Consider the following 15,353-nt stretch of genomic DNA (forward strand, 5'->3'; position numbering starts at 1 on the left):
CCAACTGTTCCTGGTTCAACGGAGGGCCTAGTAGATTGTCTCGTCAACTAATTCTAAAACGACTCCAGTACGACGCATGATTTCATATTGGTCTAAATAACGTACACAGAGAAACAGACGTCTCACTCTACACATGTATCATCGTTTATCTTTTTAACGGTGGATTCAATTTTTTGTAGATGGTCGATCGGCCACCGATGGCGCTTCAATCGGTTTTGCTTGTGTTTGACGTTTGCTCACTACCGCCACCTGGTTGCCGCTTGTCCACCTACAGTGCTTTTAGCATTGGGTGGTAATGTTTTCGGAACGATGATTTTGATTGCATTTTGTTCTAAGTGAGACGTCTGTTTCTCTGTGTAACGTATATGGCATTTCATATAAAAATACTTATCTATATAATAAAAATGAAATGGTATGTGTTCGTATCCGCATAACGCGAAAACGGCTGGGTGGATTTAGTTCATTCCTTCAGCAAATATGATAGCTATCGTTTCCGAAGGGTTTATGATATTTCCAAATGCGAAGATAACGAGAAACGTTGAGCAAATTGTGAAAAACTAAAATTAAGAATCGTATGGAAACTGCATGGGCAGTTCAGAACGCGCATTTTCGCCTACTAGGCGACCATCTGATTCATCTAGCAGAAGGACCAATTCCTAACATCGTTTGCTCAAAAATGCTTACGAGTGCTTTGATATTCTATTTAGAAGGAATATTCCATAAAGTGCGAATTCAAACCCATCCGCTTAGTATAGTCGCGCATAGTATCATACTGAATCTGAATACATTAACGGGATCGATAAATAAATTTAAGAATTTGATATTTGATACCAACGCTGCCGGGCTTGATGCAATACCAATCTCTTTCATTAAACTCCTATGCCCTTTCGTCTTACCTGCTCTATGTCATTGTTTCAACTCGATCATTGAAACGAATACCTTCCCATCAAACTGGAAAAAGGCATTTATAACACCATTTCCGAAACTTCCCAATCGCACACAACCCAAAAACTTCAGACCGATAAGCGTGTTACCGGCACTGTCGAAGATACTTCCTTTTTCTTTAAAATTAAGCAAATGTTTTCTCACCTGTAATGCTCTTATATAATTTCAATAATTAAGTTATAAAATCATTTGTAATACATAGTGTTGAGATTTCACCTTATGCTCAGAAAATAGGTAAAATTGCACCGTTGAGACCAACATACTTTCGCCAAACCACGTATTATTGCATATGATGGGAAATCATCGGAACGTCAATTGGTTTAGACTTGATTCGTCCCTCGCTCAAGTTCTCAGTAATTCTTAACCGAGCATTTACTATACATTTGATATTACGCTGAAGCCTTTTGACCGAAATCCTGAACTCACCTCAACACGTCGCCCACGAATGGCTGCTTTGCGATGTTCAGATAGATGTAGCCAAGCCATTCCTTGATCGGCTTGGCCGTCTCGATGCTCTGTTCCAGGGATATTCCAACCTCATGTTCATAAAGGAAGCTCTGAACAGAAGAAGTGATGTTCTGACCAGCGTTTGGAATGTGCTAGATTCACTATCCCATGACGTCGCCGTCGGCCACAGGAATCACGTGCGTCACATCGTCGCCACAATTCCCGTCAGCGTTCTTTCCTCTACCGGACGAGACACCCAACTAGCTGCCAGCGCCAGAACCGCCTGCACTGCAATATACAACCCCGGTACGCGGTGGTGAAGGTCTCGAACATAATCTCCGCGCTGTATTCTCTGTTCTCCGGTATGTTTAAACTTTAAAGGGAACTCTGTCAACAAAACTGATGATCTTCTATAGTTCGGCACTGCTTCAGAAAGCGTTCCATCCTCGCAATCTTCGACCAATCCGTGGCGTACTGGATACTTAACCGAATACCACTAATATATTAATACTTTTAATTGAAATAACATCAAAATAATTTTAAAAACAAAATTCCCAGCCTGTCAACGAAGGGTCGTATGTGATGTTTTTTTGCATTTGACATTTTCGGTACATGCGACCTTTTTTGACAAAAGGTCGTATACACGGAATTTTTTATTTCGGCATTTTTTGTCGAAAAGGCTTTTTGTGACAATAGGTCGAATGATCGATTTTCGTTCGTCAATTACGTCGAAATGTTTCGCAATAATATTTTATTAAAATATTAAAATATCGGCACAATTTTTTTTAACGAAAGGAACTGTATATTCTCTATCTTTTAACGTAATAAGCTCGAAATATCCAATTTTGTTACATACGACCTATTCAAAATTCAGTCTAGATTTTTGTTTACGTCGCATTTTCTACCGTCCCGAGAGAGAATGAGAGAGAAATGTTGAGAGATTGAGTGAAATTTTGCTTAGGCCGGGAACTGGTTTTTGTGATATGCCGAATGGAAATCGCTATGACTGAAATGAGTGCTGCACCTCGTTAATTTAAATCAAATAAAAGCTTTCTTGAACGATATTTAGCACGAATAGCTATTTTTTAAGCAGAAGTGAACCTCAATGCAGTATTATACAGCCCACAAAATTAAGGAAAAGTTGCTTCCTGTCATAAATATCAATTGAATAATGCAGTCGTACGCATGTTAGGCCGGGAATGGGGTAAGAAACCCTATATTAATACTTTTAATTGAAATAACATCAAAATAATTTTAAAAACAAAATTCCCAGCCTGTCAACGAAGGGTCGTATGTGATGTTTTTTTGCATTTGACATTTTCGGTACATGCGACCTTTTTTGACAAAAGGTCGTATACACGGAATTTTTTATTTCGGCATTTTTTGTCGAAAAGGCTTTTTGTGACAATAGGTCGAATGATCGATTTTCGTTCTACAGGAGTGTTCGTCAATTACGTCGAAATGTTTCGCAATAATATTTTATTAAAATATTAAAATATCGGCACAATTTTTTTTTAACGAAAGGAACTGTATATTCTCTATCTTTTAACGTAATAAGCTCGAAATATCCAATTTTGTTACATACGACCTATTCAAAATTCAGTCTAGAAATGTATTTTAAATTGGGATCGCGTTTGGCAATCGATTGGAGATGGCGCAAGAATCATTGTTATTGAAAACGCAGCCCGATTGCGGCTGTCAAATGCATTGGCTGCGTTCGACGGTTGTAATTCAGCTGCATCCTTAGGTACTGCCGCAATCAGTTGAGTACACAGCAAAAAATTATGTAATGTGCATCGATGTAATTTAAGCGATGTACCAAAATTTCTATGTGATGTCTGTATCATAATGCACGTTAACATTCATTTTGATGTAATTTTACATTGCTTAGAAATTACACAAAAGCTAGATTCAGCAATTTCCCTTACGTCGCATTTGTGTAATATTCGATGTTTAAAGCATCGAATATTACACAGAAAATGCTGCAACCAATAGAATCCAACAGTTGTGTAAAATTACACAGATTTTGGATACAATATTATATGCATTCATAATATAATTTTCCTCGCAACACTGCGCACTTGATGTCTGAGACGTCGGCGCTGTTTCGTCGCCATGTTGATTCGCTCGTTGATTTTCACGGTTTTTTTTCTCTCGCGGATTTATTAGTTTTCTTTGTTTTTAATTCATTTAATTAAGCCTAATTCACAATTAATGTTACGGGACGACGGCAAAGGAGACAAAAAGCGGATTTCTGAATACGGGACAGCAGGCGGACAATCCTCAATATATAATTCAAAGTGCAAGTTTAACTCCTTTGGTTTCTGGTGATTTGGAGTTCCGCGATGTGCAATGGCCAAGAAAGGTTCAGGTGAACCGGTTGCTTTTTTGATACCGCTTTTCGAAAAAGTAAAACGATAGATCAAGTTCTAAGCTGAAGTTCTCCAGGATTTTAAAAAGATTGAAGCCATTCGAGGGTTTCGCATTTTGCGGCCATTCACATCCTGCCGGATGTGATCGTTGTCATGGCCTGCAGGCAAAATCAAAAGTGCCAGCGTCTTTTTGAGATGGGTTTCGGCGAGCAACTGACGGAGACCTTGCAAAGGATTCCCGCGGCAAAACATATGAATCTGTTCCGTACAACGCTGTCGAAGTTGCTGGCAGCTGCTGGTCGACTTTGCGAAGGCTGGCTTGAGCGACCAATGCTGATGCGATCGGATGTAGAGTCTGAAACTCCGGAAGCCCTGGATTTGAACTTCGCTTGTAGGTTGGTCTAACGATTTGCTTCCTGAATTGAGTCCGAAGGTCAAACACGGTCCCATCACGTTGAATTGATTTCTCGGGTGAGTATTTAGTAGGTTATTCAGTTTACAAGCTTGATCACTTTTTGAGGAGTAGGTATACAAATGTCAAAATCTGCACATCCTCATCTCGTTTAATTAATATCAAGTGATAAAGCTCGTAAGCTGAACAGACATATAATAATTAAAGTGGATTTATTTGGAAACGTTGATTAAAGTCTTTCCATTTCTTACAGATACAGATTTTTAGTATGTTTGCTGATGGAAAATCAATATGGTGAGTATTCATTAGGGTATAATGTAAAATAGTAAACATAGGGGAAATGACGGCGTCGGCAGGTTTTGTTCTATTATTGCCAGAAGGGTTTTTGTTGACCAAATTTTATGAAATTTGGCCACAATATTCTTTGATATGCAGAGAATGTTTAGGCTAAATTTGAGCATAATTTGTTATAGAAAACCTCTCTGACAATAATAGAACAAAACCTTCCGAAGCCGTCATTTCCCCTAGTTACAGTATTACAGCATAATAAAAACATTTTTCTATGAAATTTTATTAAAAGATATCTATTACTAATTATTTTACCCTATTTGTTCTGATTATAAATAATTGTAGTTTATATTTTATTTCCTTTTTTTTTCAGGCTAATCACGGTGTACCTCCGCCTTGTCTTTTTTTTTTCGCTCGGTCCGACTACACGTCGCCAACTATACGCAGTCTATACGAAGGGGGCGTACATCATCTTTCTGATCGTACCTCTTTGCTCACATAGGACCTTCTCATGCTTGTCAGATCGCTATCAGGAACCATTATCCACGGGATACAATTTGTATTGTGAAAGAAAAAGTCCATAATAATCTAGCTTGGTAAGTTTTCATATACCTACTAGTTAAAAGAGTTTACTTTTTATCCCTATTTTTCCAGATTTTACATTTACGTGCACGGCATGTTTGAAACGACTATCGAGAAATCTGACTTGCTCCACCGCGCGATGCAACGAGTTCGATTGCTGGTTGAAAGGAATCTCTTTGCTACCACTTGATGTATTGGAACTCCTAAAGAATGACCTGACCGGACCGGAAGTGTAACGTAAGTGCATAGTAATAAGTTAGATCTCCAAATGATTTTCTCAACATATTCGATCCCGAACGGAGTACTTCTATGATTCAAAACAGAAACGGATACGAATTGAACATCTTTGATTTTTTTTAAATTATGGATGGTACTCGTGAAGGATTTGCTATTAATACTGAATCATTTGGGGATTACCAGCTATCCTTAAGAAATAGTTTGTGAATTCCGGCTAGGATATTGTGGTGATTCCGAACAGAATCTTTTGTGGATTCCAAGTGGAATAGTTTGGGAATTCCAAGTGGAATACTGTGGAGTTTTCGAGCGTATTCCTTCAGAGTGGAATCTTTTAGTGATTTCGATTGAGATCCTTTGGGGATCACGAGCGGAATCCTTTGAGAATTCCGGACGAATTATTTTGGGGATCAAAATATTTTGTGGATGCTAAGTTTAACTTTTGTGGTGCGTTCCGAGCGGAATTTATTTATTATCAGACTAAGGCCGGAGTGGCCTGTGCTGCACATAAAAGTTTCCTCCATTCAGCTCGGTCCATGGCTGCACTTCGCCAACCACGCAGTCTGCGGAGGGTCCGCAAATCGTCCTCCACCTGATCGATCCACCTTGCCCGCTGTGCACCTCGCCTTCTTGTTCCCGTCGGATCGTTGTCGAGAACCATTTTCACCGGATTACTGTCCGACATTCTGGCTACGTGTCCGGCCCATCGCAGTCTTCCGATTTTCGCGGTGTGAACGATGGATGGTTCTCCCAACAGCTGATGCAACTCGTGGTACATTCGCCTCCTCCACGTACCGTCCGCCATCTGCACCCCACCACAGATGGTACGCAACACTTTCCTTTCAAAAACTCCAGTGCACGTTGGTCCTCCACGAGCATCGTCCAGGTCTCGTGTCCGTAGAGAACTACCGGTTTTATAAGCGTTTTGTAGATAGTCAGTTTGGTACGGCGGCGAACTCTATTCGATCGGAGCGTCTTACGGAGTCCAAAGTACGTACGATTTCCAGCCACTATGCGCCTCCGAATTTCTCTGCTGGTATCGTTATCGGCGGTCACCAGTGAGCCCAAGTACACGAATTCTTCAACCACCTCGATTTCGTCACCACCGATAGAAACTCGTGGTGGGTGGCTTACATTGCCCTCCCTCTTCCCTACCTCTTCCTATCATGTACTTCGTCTTCGACGTGTTGATGACTAGTCCAATCCGTTTAGCTTCGCTTTTCAGTCTGATGTAGGCTTCCTCCATCCTCTCAAAGTTACGTGCCATGATATCAATGTCGTCGGCGAAACCAAATAACTGGACGGACCTCGTGAAAATCGTACCACTCGTGTCAATCCCTGCCCTTCGTATTACTCCCTCCAAAGCGATGTTGAATAGCAGACACGAGAGACCATCACCTTGCCGTAACCCTCTACGCGTTTCGAAGGGACTCGAGAATGCCCCTGAAACTCTAACTACGCACATCACCCGATCCATCGTCGCCTTGATCAACCGTATTAGTTTATCCGGAAATCCGTTTTCGTGCATTAGCTGCCATAACTGGTCCCGATCGATTGTATCATATGCGGCTTTGAAGTCGATAAATAGATGATGTGTGGGCACGTTGTATTCGCGGCATTTCTGCAATACCTGACGTATGGCGAACACCTGGTCTGTGGTAGAGCGTTCACCCATAAATCCCGCCTGGTACTGCCCCACGAACTCTCTTGCAATTGGTGTTATTCGGCGGCATAAAATTTGGGAGAGTACCTTGTAGGCGGCGTTCAGCAATGGAATTCCCGGAGGAACTTCCGGAGGAATTCCCGGAGGAACTTCCGGAGGAATTCCCGGAGGAACTTCCGGAGGAATTCCCGGAGGAACTTCCGGAGGAATTCCCGGAGGAACTTCCGGAGGAATTCCCGGAGGAACTTCCGGAGGAATTCCCAGAGGAACTTCCGGAGGAATTCCCGGAGAAACTTCCGGAGGAATTCCCGGAGGAACTTCCGGGGGAATTCCCGAAAGAACTTCCAGAGGAATTCCCGAAGAAACTTCCAGAGGAATTCCCGGAGAAACTTCCGGAGGAATTCCCGGAGGAACTTCCGGAGGAATTCCCGGAGGAACTTCCGGAGGAATTCCCGGAGGAACTTCCGGAGAATTCCCGGAGGAACTTCCGGAGAATTCCCGGAGGAATTCCCGGAGGAACTTCCGGGGAGGAATTCCCGGAGGAACTTCCGGGGAGGAATTCCCGGAGGAACTTCCGGGGAGGAATTCCCGGAGGAACTTCCGGGGAGGAATTCCCGGAGGAACTTCCGGGGAGGAATTCCCGGAGGAACTTCCGGGGAGGAATTCCCGGAGGAACTTCCGGAGGAATTCCCGGAGGAACTTCCGGAAGGAATTCCCGGAGGAACTTCCGGAAGGAATTCCCGGAGGAACTTGGGGAGGAATTGGAAGGAACTTCCGGGAGGAATTCCCGGAGGAACTTCCGGGGAGGAATTCCCGGAGGAACTTCCGGGGAGGAATTCCCGGAGGAACTTCCGGGGAGGAATTCCCGGAGGAACTTCCGGGGAGGAATTCCCGGAGGAACTTCCGGGGAGGAATTCCCGGAGGAACTTCCGGGGAGGAATTCCCGGAGGAACTTCCGGGGAGGAATTCCCGGAGGAACTTCCGGGGAGGAATTCCGGGAGGAACTTCGGAGGAATTCCCGGAGGAACTTCGGAGGAATTCCCGGAGGAACTTCCGGAGGAATTCCTGAGGAACTTCGGAGGAATTCCCGGAGGAACTTCCGGAGGAATTCCCGGAGGAACTTCCGGAGGAATTCCCGGAGGAACTTCCGGAGGAATTCCCGGAGGAACTTCCGGAGGAATTCCCGGAGGAACTTCCGGAGGAATTCCCGGAGGAAATTCCAGAGGAATTCCTGGAGGAACTTCCGGAGGAATTCCCGGAGGAACTTCCGGAGAATTCCCGGAGGAACTTCCGGAGGAATTCTCGGAGGAACTTCCGGGGAGGAATTCCCGGAGGAACTTCCGGGGAGGAATTCCCGGAGGAACTTCCGGGGAGGAATTCCCGGAGGAACTTCCGGGGAGGAATTCCCGGAGGAACTTCTGGGAGGAATTCCCGGAGGAACTTCCGGGGAGGAATTCCTGAGGAACTTCAGGGAGGAATTCCCGGAGGAACTTCCGGGAGGAATTCCCGGAGGAACTTCAGGAGGAATTCTGGAGGAACTTCCGTGGAGGAATTCCCGGAGGAACTTCCGGGGAGGAACTTCCGGAGGAATTCCCGGAGGAACTTCCGGAGGAATTCCCGGAGGAACTTCCGGAGGAACTTCCGGAGGAACTTCCGGAGGAATTCCCGGAGGAACTTCCGGAGGAATTCCCGGAGGAACTTCCGGGGAGGAATTCCCGGAGGAACTTCCGGGGAGGAATTCCCGGAGGAACTTCCGGGGAGGAATTCCCGGAGGAACTTCCGGGGAGGAATTCCCGGAGGAACTTCCGGGGAGGAATTCCCGGAGGAACTTCCGGAGGAATTCCCGGAGGAACTTCCGGAGGAATTCCCGGAGGAACTTCCGGAGGAATTCCCGGAGGAACTTCCGGATGAATTCCCGGAGGAACTTCCGGATGAATTCCCGGAGGAATTCCCGGAGGAACTTCCGGAGGAATTCCCGGAGGAACTTCCGGAGGAATTCCCGGAGGATCTTCCGGAGGAATTCCGGAGGAATTTTGACGGGCTTCTGTCGCTCTCATCGCTCCTTTTCTGCTGTGTGCCAAAAGAAAATATGGTGTTGACTACTCTCCCGAAATGGTAATTTTTGTATGGAATTTGGAAAACTTGGTTGAATATATACTTTTTGTTACATCAAAATGATCGTTGAAAAATTTCAAAAGTTTTGTCAGTTGGGTTTTGCAAAATTCGGTTCCTTTATGCCTCAAATCATCGGAGAGAGGTACGAGCGAAAATTTAAGTTGTCTGTTAGGATTTCACTCGGAATCTCTCAAATATTCCCGGCGAAAATCTGAAGGTTTCCAATCGGAATTCTTGAATGTTTCCCATCGCAATCCCTAAATGAATAAAAACGCTAAGGTATTCCTGTCGGAATCCTTGAAGAACTTCCATTAGAATCTCTAAAGATTCTCGTCAGAATCCCTCGAGGATTTCCGTCCGATTCCCTCAAGGATTCCTATCGGGATCGCTAAAGAATTTACGTCAGAATATCTAAAGGATTTCTGTCGGAATCCCCAAAAGATTTCCGTCGGAACCTCTCAAAGATTCCCATTGGAAAGGCTTTCCGTCGGAATTTCTCAAGTATGCGCGTCAGACCACCTCAAGGATTCCCTTCAAAATCGCTTATGGATTCCCGTCGAAATCTCTAAAGATTTCCCAACGGAATTCCTATAAATGTTTCCCATCACAATCTCAAATGAATCGCTAAAAGATTACCGTCAAAATCTCTGAAGGTTTCCGATTGGAATTCCTCATCGCAATCCCCTAAATGAATCCCATTGAATTCCCTGAGGGATTCTTGTCGGAATTCGTAAAGGATTCCTATCGGAATCCTTGAAAGAGTCTCATCGGAACCCCGGAATGCCCTGTATGATTCCCGTCGGAGTCTTTAGAGGTTTCCCATCGCAATCCCTAAATGATTCCAATCAAGATCTTTAAGGGATTCCTGTCGGAATCAGTAAAGGATTTGCTTTGGCCTGATTTTAATCGGAATCCCTCGAGGATTTCCGCCCGAATCCGTCAAGAATTTCCATCGGGATCGCTAAAAAAATATGTCGGAATCACTACCCTAACAGCACAATTCACATTGATTTGGTTGAAATAACTCATATATGACCAAATTTAGTCGTATATGAGTTGAATAGACAGATTTACAACATGTGTGTGTTGCTCGGGTAAAGAATAGAGGAGTGCGCCGGTCCGATATTCGTCGGCGGCGGCGTTTGTCAGAATTTTGGTCGGCGGCGGCGGCGTTTTCGGCGTCACGCCGAAAGCCTTTTTACCCAGCGGCGGCGGCGGCGTGAATCGGCGTGGCGATTTTTTTCATTACGTTTTTCTAAGATTTTTTTATGCATTTTTTCGGGATATTTTCAAGACATTAATTTTTTGATTTTCGCATGAAAAATCTAATGAACTTCTCCAGAAAAATCTGGAGAAAAACCAAAATTTGGAAAATATTTTCGGATTGTTTGAAGTTTCGAGAAATCTTTGGAATTACCAAAAGAAACTCTTTTGAATTCCCAAATAAAATTGTTTGGAATTTCAGCAGAAAATTTGTCGCAATTTACATGAGAAACTTCAGAATTTTCTACAGGAAAAATTTCGGAAATTTATGAAAAGTTCTTGTTGAGTTTCTGTTGAGTATTCTTCCAAGTTTGCACAGAACATTATTGATAATTGTAGCAGAGTGCGGCTGGTTGAATGGATGTTTTACCGTTGACTTTCTCAGTCTATAATAATTAAGACGGCTAGTTTGGCATGACCAACGATAAAACAGTCAATTCTTAAGAATTCCCGCAGAAGACTCTAAGGAGTTTTCGAGAACAATTCTCTGGAATGTTCAGGAGAAATTCTCCGTAAGTTTAACGGAAACTTCTTTAGAATGTCCGCTGATGATTATTTTGTTTGAGAATGATTCAACAATAAATTGTTCGAAATTATTGGAATTCTACGGAAAATTCTTTGTACAGTAGACGTTCGATAACTGAAAGCCGTTTAACTGCAATGCTTTTAACTGCATTTCGAAAGTTACATCAATTTTGCAGTTATCGAACAGCGGAGCTTCAAAACTATGTCAAAGTCGATGATAACTGCATAACTGCGGTGAACAATCAGATGCACTTCTATTTTGACGACGTCTGACAATTGTTTGACGTCTAGAATGCGTCATGTTGTAGTTGTCGAAAGGCTGGTGTATTGCCCGTAAGAAATTCTTGGGAAATTCTATTGGCCGAAAGCCGTATTTCCGAACTGGTAATTTGGCCGAAAGATTCGTTTTCCCTCACAGGTCGTTTGGCCGAATAGGTCATCAGCCAAAAATGCCGATTAGCCGATATGGTTGTTTGACAAAATGGGTCATTTGTCCGAAAATATCGTTTAGGCTAACAGGTCATACGGCCAAATGTCAATAACTGAATGGGTGACTTAGTCCATAATATCCATCCGTTTGGCCTAATGACATTTACGTTGAAAGACTGTAGAACGAAGTTTCATAACCTCTCTACTTTTGAGTCCATACTGGCATTTAAGCCAAAAGCCGTCTAACCAAATCCCATTAAGCCGAATTGAGTCCTAAAATGAAGTATCAAAATTCGATTTACTTTCAGGGAACGATGCAGCTAATCACCCTAAACGCATTCGTTTTTATTCCAACTCAAAAGTCACAAGGAACATTGAAATAGTTTTTGATTTGATGTCACAGGAAGCTAATTCTGCTATACGTTTTGTTATTTTAACCGTTAAAACGACCAAAAAGATATCAAATTAAGTAAACATAATCGATGATTTCACAACATGAAAACAAGTTATCGCTTTGCTCTTATGCTTTGCTCGGGTAGGCTTCTACCGATTAGTCTTTTCGGTTAAACGATTCGGCCTATCAACTTTCAGTCTTGTGACTTTCTGCCGAACAACTCTTTTCTGTTCAAAAATTCAATTTCAATTAGATTTTTTTTTATTTCAACGAGAACTCTTTAGCAATTTTCACGCTTAGTTTTTACGGAGAGCTCTTCGAAGTTTTAACAAGATATTGATTGGAATTTTCATGGAAATAATTGGTATCTTCATGAAAAAATGTCTGAGTTTCAACGTGATGTTGTAGAGATCTATCAGGAAATTATACGGAAAATCCAATGAATAGTAGAAATGGTAGTAGAATAGTAGAAACTCCTAAGTTTCTACTGAAACTTTCAATCGGCGTGGAAATTTATAGATCAGCGGCGTGACAAATTTTAAACGGCGGCGCGCCGATGCAAAAATGTCAGCGGCGGCGGCGTGCCAAAAACTGCCGGCGGCGGCGGCGTGGCGCGGCGGCGCACACCTCTAGTAAAGAATTCCCATCATATGATCTCAAGAACTTCCCTAGGAATCTCTCAAGGTTTTGTGTCGGAATCCTTTAAGAATTTGCGTTGGAAGGATTCCCGTAAGGATCTTTAAAAGATTTCCGTCGGAATCCCTCAAGTATGTGCGTCAGAACCCTCAAAGGATTCCCTTCAGAATCCCTTATGGATTTCCGTTGGAATCTGTTTGAATTCCCGTTGACATCTCTGAAGGTTTCCCATCGGAAATCCTAAATGTTTCCCATCGCAATCCCTAAGAGAGTCCCGCTGAAATCCCCAAAAGATTCCCATCGCAAGCCCTAAAAGATTCCCGTCAAAATTCCACAAGGATTCTGCGGAATCCCTCAAGGATTCAAGTCGGCAACCTATAATCATTCCCGTTGGAGTCTTTGGAAGTTTCCCATCGAAAACCTATAATCATTCCCGTTGGAGTCTTTGGAAGATTCCCATCGGAATTGCTAAATGTTTCCCATTGCAATCCCTTAATGATTCCCATCAAAATCGCTGTCATTTTAGTATTAGCAGATTCAGAAGGGGTCTCCAGTAGCCTTGCGAGCAACGGCGTATGATTCCCAATCCGGAGATGACGAGTTCGATTCTCGGCCCGGTCTAGGATGTTTTCGGGTTGGAAATTTTCTCGACACCCTGGGCATAGTGTATCCTTGTACTTCACACAAGATACGTACTCATGCAATGACGGGCATAGAAAAGGGAAAAGCTTTAAATTAATAACTGAGGAAATGCTAATACAAAACTAATTTGAAAAACAGGCCAAGTTCCAGCTGGAATGTTGAGCCATTGAAGAAAAGGAAGAAGAAGATTCAGAATTTAAACCTGAAATCCATAAAAGTTCAGATCAACTGTGTAATCAATGGATTTTCTTTTATAGGACCTTGGACGGTAAATCTACAGAGAGAATTGGTGCGTCTGTGCATGAAGGTCATTAATTCAACTGCTCCGCTAGGAATTCACAATCAGCATGTTGCCTTTAGCCGTGTGTACTGCAGATGGCATTCCGGCATTGCCGTAGCTGAATGGAACCTTCTCTTTACGAGAGAAAATGAACGTTCGATGGTATCGCAGATCTGGCTGCGCGATCTAGAAAAGATATAATTGTTTATTGTTTAATATGTTTTTATCAAAATATTCTATAGAAATATATTTATAACAGAATCAAGTGATACAAATAACTTTATGAAAGAAAACTACCATAAAAACTCAATTAAACGATTTTAAAAGTATTTTTTGAATCACATTCTTTTACATTGCTCTGATTACGTCGTCCAATTTATTACGTCGATACGAAATTACATCGCTCTTGTTTATTACACAGGAGGCTATGGTGTACATCGCCCAGTGTAATAATCAACAGTCGATGGATTCAACGGGTTGCAGCGATTTCGATGTAATATTCAACAACTTTTTTTGCTGTGTAGATGGCAGGAGTGGGCCAACGTATATCAATTCAAAACTTTACACAGGATTTTCAATAAAATTTGTTCTAGCTTCAATGTCTGTTATCTGTGGTTGCAGTTAGTTATTGGAAAGGTACATTGGGGACACAATACAGAAGGGGTTGATTGCAAAAATGGACTGTTTCTGTGGAATCGGCGTTTGGCGTGATAGTTTGGTTACTGGGAGCGATTCCATTTATTCAAACAAATTTATTGCGTCGTCACTCTTCGACGCGCGTTTATGATTCTGCTATCGAAGGGTTATTTTCTGTCAATGCCAATTGCCAAACTATTAATTTTTGGACTTTTATGAACATTCTTGCATCTCGGATCAATCTACCCTTGTGTAAAATAATGGTACTGTAAAGAACCGATATTTTTCCAATAATGGAACTTTTCAATCCTCAACTACAACAAAACATAATCAAAATCTTGTGAGGAAATTCCATTTGGCTGCTACTGACGCCATTCATTCGAACAAACTCATTGCATCATCTCCCTCCGACGCGCGCTTGTGGTTCTGCTACCGAAGGGCAACTTTCTGTCGTCGCCAAACGATTAAGTTTTGCACTTTGAAGGAATTTATTATTTATTTATTCAGACTAAGGCCGAAGTGGACTGTGCGGTATATAAGAGTCTTCTCCATTCGGCTCGGTCCATGGCTACACGTCGCCAACCACGCAGTCTACGGAGGGTCCGCAAGTCATCTTCCACCTGATCGATCCACCTTGCCCGCTGCGCACCTCGCCTTCTTGTGCCCGTCGGATCGTTGTCGAGAACCATTTTCACCGGGTTACTGTCCGACATTCTGGCTACGTGCCCGGCCCATCGCAGTCGTCCGATTTTCGCGATGTGAACGATGGATGGTTCTCCCAACAGCTGATGCAATTCGTGGTTCATTCGCCTCCTCCACGTACCGTCCGCCATCTGCACCCTACCATAGATGGTACGCAGCACTTTCCTTTCGAAAACTCCAAGTGCGCGTTGGTCCTCCACGAGCATCGTCCAGGTCTCGTGTCCGTAGAGGACTACCGGTCTAATTAGCGTTTTGTAGATTGTCAGTTTGGTACGGCGGCGAACTCTATTCGATCGGAGCGTCTTGCGGAGTCCAAAGTACGTACGATTTCCAGCCACTATGCGTCTCCGAATTTCTCTGCTGGTGTCATTTTCGGCAGTCACCAGTGAGCCCAAGTACACAAATTCTTCTACCACCTCGATTTCGTCACCACCGATGCAAACTCGCGGTGGGTGGCTCACATTGTCTTCTCTTGAACCTCTTCCTATCATGTACTTCGTCTTCGACGTGTTGATGACTAGTCCGATCCGCTTAGCTTCCCTCTTCAGTCTGATGTAGGCTTCCTCCATCTTCTGAAAGTTACGTGCCATAATATCTATGTCGTCGGCGAAACCAAATAGCTGGACGGACTTATTGAAAATTGTACCACTCGTGTTAATCCCTGCTCTTCGTATTACACCTTCCAAAGCGATGTTGAATAGCAAACACGAAAGACCATCACCTTGCCGTAACCCTCTGCGGGTTTCGAAGGGACTCGAGAATGCCCCTGAAACTCGAACTACGCACAT

General features: G+C 43.2%; 1 long non-coding RNA gene and 1 pseudogene across 1 annotated transcript; one reads left to right on the forward strand and one right to left on the reverse strand.

Moving 5' to 3' along the window:
* Nucleotides 1-1,255: 1,255 nt before the first annotated feature.
* Nucleotides 1,256-3,258, reverse strand: LOC134207031 (actin-related protein 3-like; annotated as a pseudogene).
* A 118-nt stretch (nt 3,259-3,376) lies between these two features.
* LOC134211412 (uncharacterized) lies at nt 3,377-13,411 on the forward strand. The gene is made up of 5 exons (XR_009979014.1): nt 3,377-4,235; nt 4,430-4,470; nt 4,838-5,060; nt 5,119-5,283; nt 13,205-13,411. It is a non-coding gene; the product is annotated as an uncharacterized LOC134211412 (long non-coding RNA).
* Nucleotides 13,412-15,353: the final 1,942 nt, after the last annotated feature.

Source organism: Armigeres subalbatus, chromosome 1 (assembly GCF_024139115.2).
Source record: "Armigeres subalbatus isolate Guangzhou_Male chromosome 1, GZ_Asu_2, whole genome shotgun sequence".
NCBI classification, from domain to species: Eukaryota; Metazoa; Arthropoda; class Insecta; order Diptera; family Culicidae; genus Armigeres; species Armigeres subalbatus.